Genomic DNA, 8036 nt, shown 5'->3' with positions numbered 1-8036 from the left:
TTTTTTAGAGCAGTTTTAGGTTTAAAGAAAATAGACAGTTTGGAGAGTTCTCATGTGCCCCCTTTCACCACATTTTCCTGTATTAACATCTTGCATTAGTGTGGCACATGTGTTAACAATTGATGAACCAATAGCACTGTGCATGATTATTAAACTACAGCTCATAGTTTAATTAGGATTATTTGTGGTATACAGTTCCATGCGTTTGGACAAATGTATAATGACATGTGTCCACTAGTATAGTAACTTAGAGAATAATTTTACTGCCCTAAAAATCCCCTGTGCTCCACCTATTCAGCCCTTCTTTTCTTCCCCTGAACGCTTGGCAACCACTGGTCTTCTGACTATCTTTAGAGGTTGCCGTTTCTAGAATATCATATACAGTTGACCCTTAAACAGCATGGGTTTTAACTTCACAGGTCCTCTTTCATAAGATTTTCTTTTTCTTTTCTTTTGAGACGAAGTCTTGCTCTGTCACCCATGCTGGAGTGCAGTGGTGCAATCTCAGCTCACAAAACCTCCGTCTCCCGGGTTCAAGCAATTCTCCTGCTTCAGCCTCCTAAGTAGCTGGGATTATAGGTGCATACCACTGTACCCAGCTATTTTTTTGTATTTTTAGTAGAGATGGGGTTTCACCATGTTGACCAGGCTGGTCTTGAACTGTTGACCTCTTGACCTCAGGTGATCCACCTGTCTTGGCCTCCCAAAATGCTGGGATTACAGGTGTGAGCCACTGCGCCGAGCTAAGATTTTTTTTTTTTCAGTAAAAGTTACACTGAATGTGCTTGCCTCTCCTCTCTCCCCTCCCACTTCCTCTACCTCTTCTGCCCCTGCAATCCTTAAGGCAGCAAGACTAACCCTCTCCTTCCTCTTCCTTCTCAGCCTTCACAATGTGAAGACCAGAATAAAGACCTTTATTTATTTTATTTATTTACTTTTTTTCAGAGGTGGGATCTTGCTATGTTGCCCAAGCTGGAGTGCAGTGACATGATCATAGCTCACTGCAGCCTCAAACCCCTGGGCTCAAGCAATCCTCCTGCCTCAGCCTCCTGAGTAGCTGGGACTACAGGTATGCACCACCCTCTAGGCCAAGGATAAAAACCTTATGATGATCCACTTCCACTTAATAAATAGTAAATATATTTTCTGTTCCTTGTGATTTTCTTTTTTCTTATTTTTTAAAAGATGGGTCTCACTCTGTTGCCCAAGCTGGATTGCAGTTGTACAATCTTGTCTCACTACAGCCTCAACCTTCTGAGCTCAAGCAATCCTCTTTCCTTAGCCTCCCAAGTAGCCAGGATACAGGTGCATGCCAGCACACCTGGACATTTTTTTTTTCTTTTTTTAGAGATGAGGTCTCACCATATTGCCCAGGTGGTTTTTGAACTCCTGACTTCAAGCAATCTTCCTGCCTTGGCCTCCCAAAATATGGGATTTCAGGTGTGAGTCACTGCCCCTGGTCTTTCCTTGTGATTTTCTTAATAATATATATTTTTGGCCGGGCATGGTGGCTCAAGCCTGTAATCCCAGCACTTTGGGAGGCCGAGGCGGGTGGATCACGAGGTCAACAGATCGAGACCATCCTGGTCAACATGGTGAAACCCCGTCTCTACTAAAAATACAAGAAATTAGCTGGGCATGGTGGCGCGTGCCTGTAATCCCAGCTACTTAGGAGGCTGAGGCAGGAGAATTGCCTGAACCCAGGAGACGGAGGTTGCGGTGAGCCGAGATCGCGCCATTGCACTCCAGCCTGGGTAACGAGCGAAACTCCGTCTCAAAAAAAAAAAAAAAATATATATATATATATATATATATATATATATATATATTTTTTTTCTCTATTTTAAGAATACAGTATATAATACATATAACATACAAAATACATGTAAATTGACTGTTTATTAGTAAGGCTTCTGGTCAACACTAGACTATTAGTAGTTATGTTATTGGGGCTTTAAAAGTTATACATAGATTTTCAACTGCACCCCTACCCACCTGTGTTGTTGAAGGGTCATCTGTAATTGGAATCATGCAACACATAGACTTTTCAGATGGGCTCCTTTCACTAAGCAATATGCATTGAATGCTCCTTTTTGTGGGTTGAATGCTCATTAATTTTGATTAGTGACTATTCCACTGTATGAATATACTACAGTTTATTCATTCACCTTTTGAAAAATATCTTGGTTGCTGCTTGTTTTTGGCAAATATGAATAAAGTTTCTATAAACCTTTATGTGCAGATTTTTGTGTGGGCTAAGTTTTCAACTCCTTTTGGTAAATCCCTAGTGGTATGATTGCTGGGTTAGGTGGTAAGAATACATCTAGCTTTATAAGAAATGTAAACAGCCAAATTGTCTTCAAAAGTGGCTGTACTATTTTGCATCCCCACTAGCAGTGACTGAGAGTTTCTATTGCTCCACATCCTTGCCAGCATTATGTATTAATAGTTTTTTGGATTTTAGCCATTCTAATATGAGTATAGTAGCATTTCATCGTTGTTTTAATTTGCAATTCTCCAATGACATATGATGCTGAGCATCTTTTCATGTTTATTTGCCATCTCTATGTTTTCTTTCTTCTTCCCTCCCCTCCCCTCCCCTCCCCTCCCCTCCCCTTCCCTCCCCTCCCCTCCTTCCTTCCTTCCTTCTTTCCTTCCTTCTTTCTTTTTTTGAGACAGGTCTTGCTCTGTTGCCCAGGCTGGAGTGCAATGGTGCAATCTCAGCTCACTGCAACACTCACCTCCCAGATTCAAGTGATTTTCCTGTCTCAGCCTCCTGAGTAGCTGGGACTACAGGCGTGCGCCACCACACCCGGGTAATTTTGTATTTTTAGTAGAGATGGGATTTCACCGTGTTGGCCAGGCTGGTCTCAAACTCCTGACCTCAAGTGATCCACCTGCCTTGGCCTCCCAAAGTGCTGGGACTACAGGCGTGCGCCACCACACCTGGGTAATTTTGTATTTTTAGTAGAGATGGGATTTCACCCTGTTGGCCAGGCTGGTCTTAAACCCCTGACCTCAAGTGATCCACCTGCCTTGGCCTCTAAAAGTGCTGGGAATACAGGCGTGAGCCACCGCGTCTGGCCTGCCATCTGTTTATTTCCTTGGGTAAGGTATTTTTTCAACTCTTTTTCCCATTTTAAAAACTGGGTTGTTTGGTATTGCTGAGTTTTAAGGTTTTAAGTGTTCTTTGCATATATTGGTTACCAGTCCTTTATCGGATATGTGTGCCTTTTTTCTTTTCTCTTTTGAGGCAGAGTCTGACTCTGTTGCTCAGGCTCAAGTGCAGTTGTGCAGTCACAGCTCACTGCAGCTGTGAACTCCTGGGCTCAAGCCTCCTGAGCATCTAGGACTATAGGTGTGCACTACCATGCCTAGCTAATTTTTAAATTTTTCTGTAGAGATGAGTCTTGCTATGTTGCCCAGACTGGTCTCAAACTTCTGGCCCCAAGCAATCTTCCCACCCTGGTATATATTTTTTTCTTTGTCAGATGTGTGTTTTACAAATATTTTCTCCCAATCTGCAGAGACAGTAGGTGGCTTGTCTTTCCATTCTCTTAAATCACTGGATCTTTGACACTACTTCCATCTGGTGCCACTGCCCTGATGCGTGCTCAAACAGCAGCAGTGTTTCCCATCATTGTTTGTGTAACATCAGTGCAAATTTTAACACAGAGGGAAGGCAAAAGACATCTTAGAATTATTGTAAAAATAGTTTTAATTTTGTGGACATATGATCAAGGCCCATGACCATGCTCTGAGAACCGCTGACCTAAAGCAGACAAGGGTAGCCTGTACTACTCCTTAGTTGAGGCCTCAGTAAGACCAATTAGAATTCGAAACTGAATTTTACAAATGTGTAGTGTTCATTTACTCTTCTGCAAAAAGGGCTTGGAAGACACGTATATGATGCACTGAACTTGGTGTTCTAATTCATCAGGAAGAGTCGTCCGTTTTTTAGATTATTTCCCCTGGTGATTCTTGAGAGAATGTAATTTTCATTTTTAAAGAAATACTTTGTGTGTGTGTGTGTGTGTGTGTGTGTGTGTGTGTGTGTGTGTGTCTGTGTGTGTCTGTGTGTTTGTGTGTCTATGTGTAAATATATCAAGTAGAGTGTACGGGCCAATGAACGTCTCTCCCTCTTTTTTTTCTGGAGTGCTGTGGTGTAATCATGGCTCACTACAGCCTGAGACTCCTGGGCTGAAGTGATACTTCCACTTCAGCTTCCTGAGTAGCTGGGACCACAGGCATGTACCACTACACCCAGCTAACTTTAACATTTTTTGTAGAGATGGAGTCTCTCTATGTTGCCAAGATTGGTGTTGAACTCCTGGCCTCAAGCAATCCTCCTGCGTCAGCCTCCTAAAGGGCTGGGATTACAGGTGTGAGCTACTGTGCCCAGCCCTAAATGTCTCTTAATGGCAGATAATAGGTAGATGATGCCTGGTAATGGGTTTATGATATATTTGTCTATATAGACAAATAGATGTGACCCCCAACTCTTTGCTTTTTCTCCTAGAAAGAAAAAGCATATTTTCTTTTCTTCTGGTAAATGTACTTTCCCCTATTCTTTCCAGTAAGTACAACCAAAAACCTTGAATATTACATAGAAAACAATTATAAGAAGACTCTGAAAGGTAGAAAAAAAAGAAGGGCAGAATGTTTATGGACTACAGGACCTGAAGAATAACACTGGAGTGAGTTTCTTTGTTTTTATTTTTGACTCATATATACCAGGCTTGGAGTCAAAAAAGGTAGCAGCCTAGAAATGCCAACAGGACTAGTAAAAAAAGCCCAACCACATCCTGCTCTCTTTAGCCAAAGAACCATGTAAGGGGCAGCCTAGCAAGATGGAAAAGTTTTAAACATTGCTGTGGAGTGTATTGTGTCTCCCCAAAATTCGTATGTCAAAGCCTCAACTCCCAACGTAATTGCATTTGGAGATGGGGCCATTGGGGATAATTAGAGTTAGATGAAGTCATGAGAGTAAGGCCCTCATGATGGAATTAGCAGCTTTACAAGAAGCAGCATGGCGGGGTTGGGTGCGGTGACACAATCCCAGCACTTTGGGAGGCCAAGGTGGGTAGATCACTTGAGATCAGGAGTTCAAGACCAGCCTGGCCAACATGGTGAGACCCCCATCTCCATAAAAAAATATAAAAATTAGCTAGGTGTGGTAGTGCATGTCTATAGTCCCATACTTGGGAGGCTGAGGCATAAGAATCGCTTAAACATGGGAGGCAAAGGTTGCAGTGAGCCAAGATCATGCTTCACTGCATTCCAGCCTGGGAGACAGAGTGAGACCCTGTCTAAAAAAAAAAAAGAAAGGGAGTGGAGAGAGATCTTTCTCTCTGCCATGTGAAGACACAGTGAGAAGGTGATCATCTGCAAGCCAGAAAGAGATCCCTTGCCAGGAACCAAATTGGTTACCACCTTGATCTCAGACTCCCTAATTTCCAAAACTGTGAAACATAAATGTCTCTTGTTTAAGCCACCAGTCTATATTTTGTTGTAGCAGCCTGAAAAGACTAATACAGACAACAACTGCTCTGCTCCAGCCAAACAGCACAGCAAAAACTTTGGCCCCCACCCATGCCAATAAAGGCTGAGTGGGGAGCCTACAATTCCACCCTATGAGGCTATAAAGAAGAACCTCACCCACCAGGGTTGTGTCAGAGAAGGCGAAGTAGGGAGTCAATAGTAAGTCCACTCTCCACCTAGCCCCCATGGTGTCAGTGGAGATGTGGGAAGCCTAGACTTATACCCTAAAAAGGCAGTCATGAAGTGCTCCTCTTCATTTCTGCTCAGGTACCAGAGAAGGACTAGCAGACAGTCTAGGCTTTCCCCATCTCAGTGTCAGTGGAGACCACCTGGGGAGCCAGAATGCCAACATCTGCCCAGCAATAATGAGAAGTGTAACTAAGATGTCAAGAGAGGCTGAGCGAACCTAGTCTTCTAGCTCTACCTGGCAGTAATGGGATGGTGTCTTTCCTCCTCTGCTGGAGTAATGTCAAGAAAGCCAGCTAAAATATAGAGTTAAAATAAGATTAATAGTTATAAAAATGTCCAAGATTCAACTGAAAATCACTAATCATACCAACAGCCAGGAAGATCTCAAATGGAAAAAAAAAATCAGTCAGTGACATCCACTATATTAACAGGCTAAAGAAGAAAGATCGCATAGTAATATCAATAGATTCAGAAAAAGCATTTAACAAAATTCAACACTTATTCAGGATAAAACCTCCCAGAAAAGCAGGATTAGAGACCACCTTACTTGATAAACAGCATCTGTATGAAAAAATAGAACAAACAAAGAATAAAATCACAGATTTAAGGCACACAGCTAACATTTTACTTAATCGTGAAAGACTGAAGCTTTCCCTGTAAAGCTGGGAAGACGGAAAGGACGTCTTCTTTTATCGCTTTTATTGAACACAGTGCTTTAAGTGCTAGCCAGTGCAATAAGGCAATAAAAGAAAGTAAATGGCATACAGTTGGGGAAGGAAGAAATAAAACTATCCCCATTTGCAGATGATGTAATTGGCCACATCAAAAATCCAGAAGAATCTGCCAAAAAAAAAAAAAAAAATCTTGTGGAACCAATAAATGAGCTCAACAAGAGATCAACATATGAAAAAAATGTATATTTCTACAAACTAGCTTTGGACACATGGACATCAAAATAAAAAATTTAATATTAGCAATCACTCAAAAACATGAAATAGGTATAAATCTAACAAAACCAGTACAGGACATTTATGCTGTAAATTATGTAATGTGATCAAAGATAACAAGATCTAAATAAATGGAGTAATAGTCCATGTTTATGGATTGGAGACTCAACATAGTCAGGATGTCAGTTCTCCCCAAATAGATATAAAGGTTTAATGTAATTCCTATTAAAATAAACGCAGCAAGATCTTTTTGTAGCTATAGACAAGATTATTGTCGAATTTTTATGGAAAGTCCAAACAAAAAGCTAAGGGGTAAAACCCGTGCTGGGATAGGGCAAGAGGCAGTGCATTGGGACACCCCTCACATCAGACTCAATGGTGTCTGTGCACTGTGTGGCTGGCTGGGATGCTTGGGGTGGGTCAGGGGCAGGCGTAGCCTCTTTGCCTCATTGTCCCCTAGCACCACAGCTGCCAGCACGGTGAAGCTATGGATGTTGGAGCAGGTCTTTGACCACCTGTGGGAAATTGTTACAACAGTTGCAATGCAGAAATATCCAAACCCTAGGAACCTGGGTGTGGCTGGAGTTGATGTGTTGGACAGACATGCAGATCCCTCTGGAACCGTTCTCAGCACAGAACGGGGGCTGCTTCCGTTGTGAAGTCTCTTACTGGTGCAGCAAGAACCAAAACATATGTGCAAGAACATTCTGTAGTTGATCGTGTAGAGAAAACAATGGAACTTAAATTTACTAACATTTCATTTACAAATAAAGGTTCAGCAGATGAGGGACTTATATAAAAGCCACATCCTCAGGACTCAGAAAAAAACTATTTTGACTTGAGAAGCCATCATCACTGTGAAAGGAGTCAGCCTCAGCAGCTACCTTGAAGGACTGATGGCAGGGCTGAGAAGCAATGGAATGGGTAATACACAAATTAAACGCTGAGATTGAGGAAACGATGGCCTCTGCAAGAGGAAGGAGAGGGACTCCAAAAGCAGCAGCAGAGCACTTGCAGAGAAATAATCATGGAAGTTGTTAGTATTGGCTACCCCGGGTCTCTTCAAGCTAACTATATCTTTGTTATTTTCAAAATACAACTATCTTTTGGGTAGAATTTTTAAAAAAATATACTGATGTAAGGCTATGTGACTTTTAATCAAAACAAAGAGAGGCAGGGCTTCTAAATAAAAGTGATCATTAGAAATTTTTAAAAAGAAAATCTAAAAGAATTTTGAATAAGAAGAGTAATGTGGGAATAATCAGTCTACTCAATTTCAAGGCTTAATCTGAAGCTATAGTAATCAAGATTGTGTAGTGTTGGCAAAGAGAGAGACACATTAGACACATATATTAATGG

At 41.7% G+C, this 8036-nt stretch overlaps 1 pseudogene; it reads left to right on the top strand.

The window, feature by feature from the left end:
- The first annotated feature begins 6961 nt into the window (after window positions 1–6961).
- Window positions 6962–7718, top strand: LOC108318316 (annotated as a pseudogene).
- The last annotated feature ends 318 nt before the right edge of the window (window positions 7719–8036 follow it).

The sequence above is a fragment of the Cebus imitator genome, unplaced genomic scaffold (assembly GCF_001604975.1).
Source record: "Cebus imitator isolate Cc_AM_T3 unplaced genomic scaffold, Cebus_imitator-1.0 Scaffold217, whole genome shotgun sequence".
Lineage (NCBI taxonomy): Eukaryota > Metazoa > Chordata > Mammalia > Primates > Cebidae > Cebus > Cebus imitator.
The sequence above is the reverse complement of the archived record's forward strand: the minus strand, read 5'-3'. Positions and strand labels throughout refer to the sequence as shown.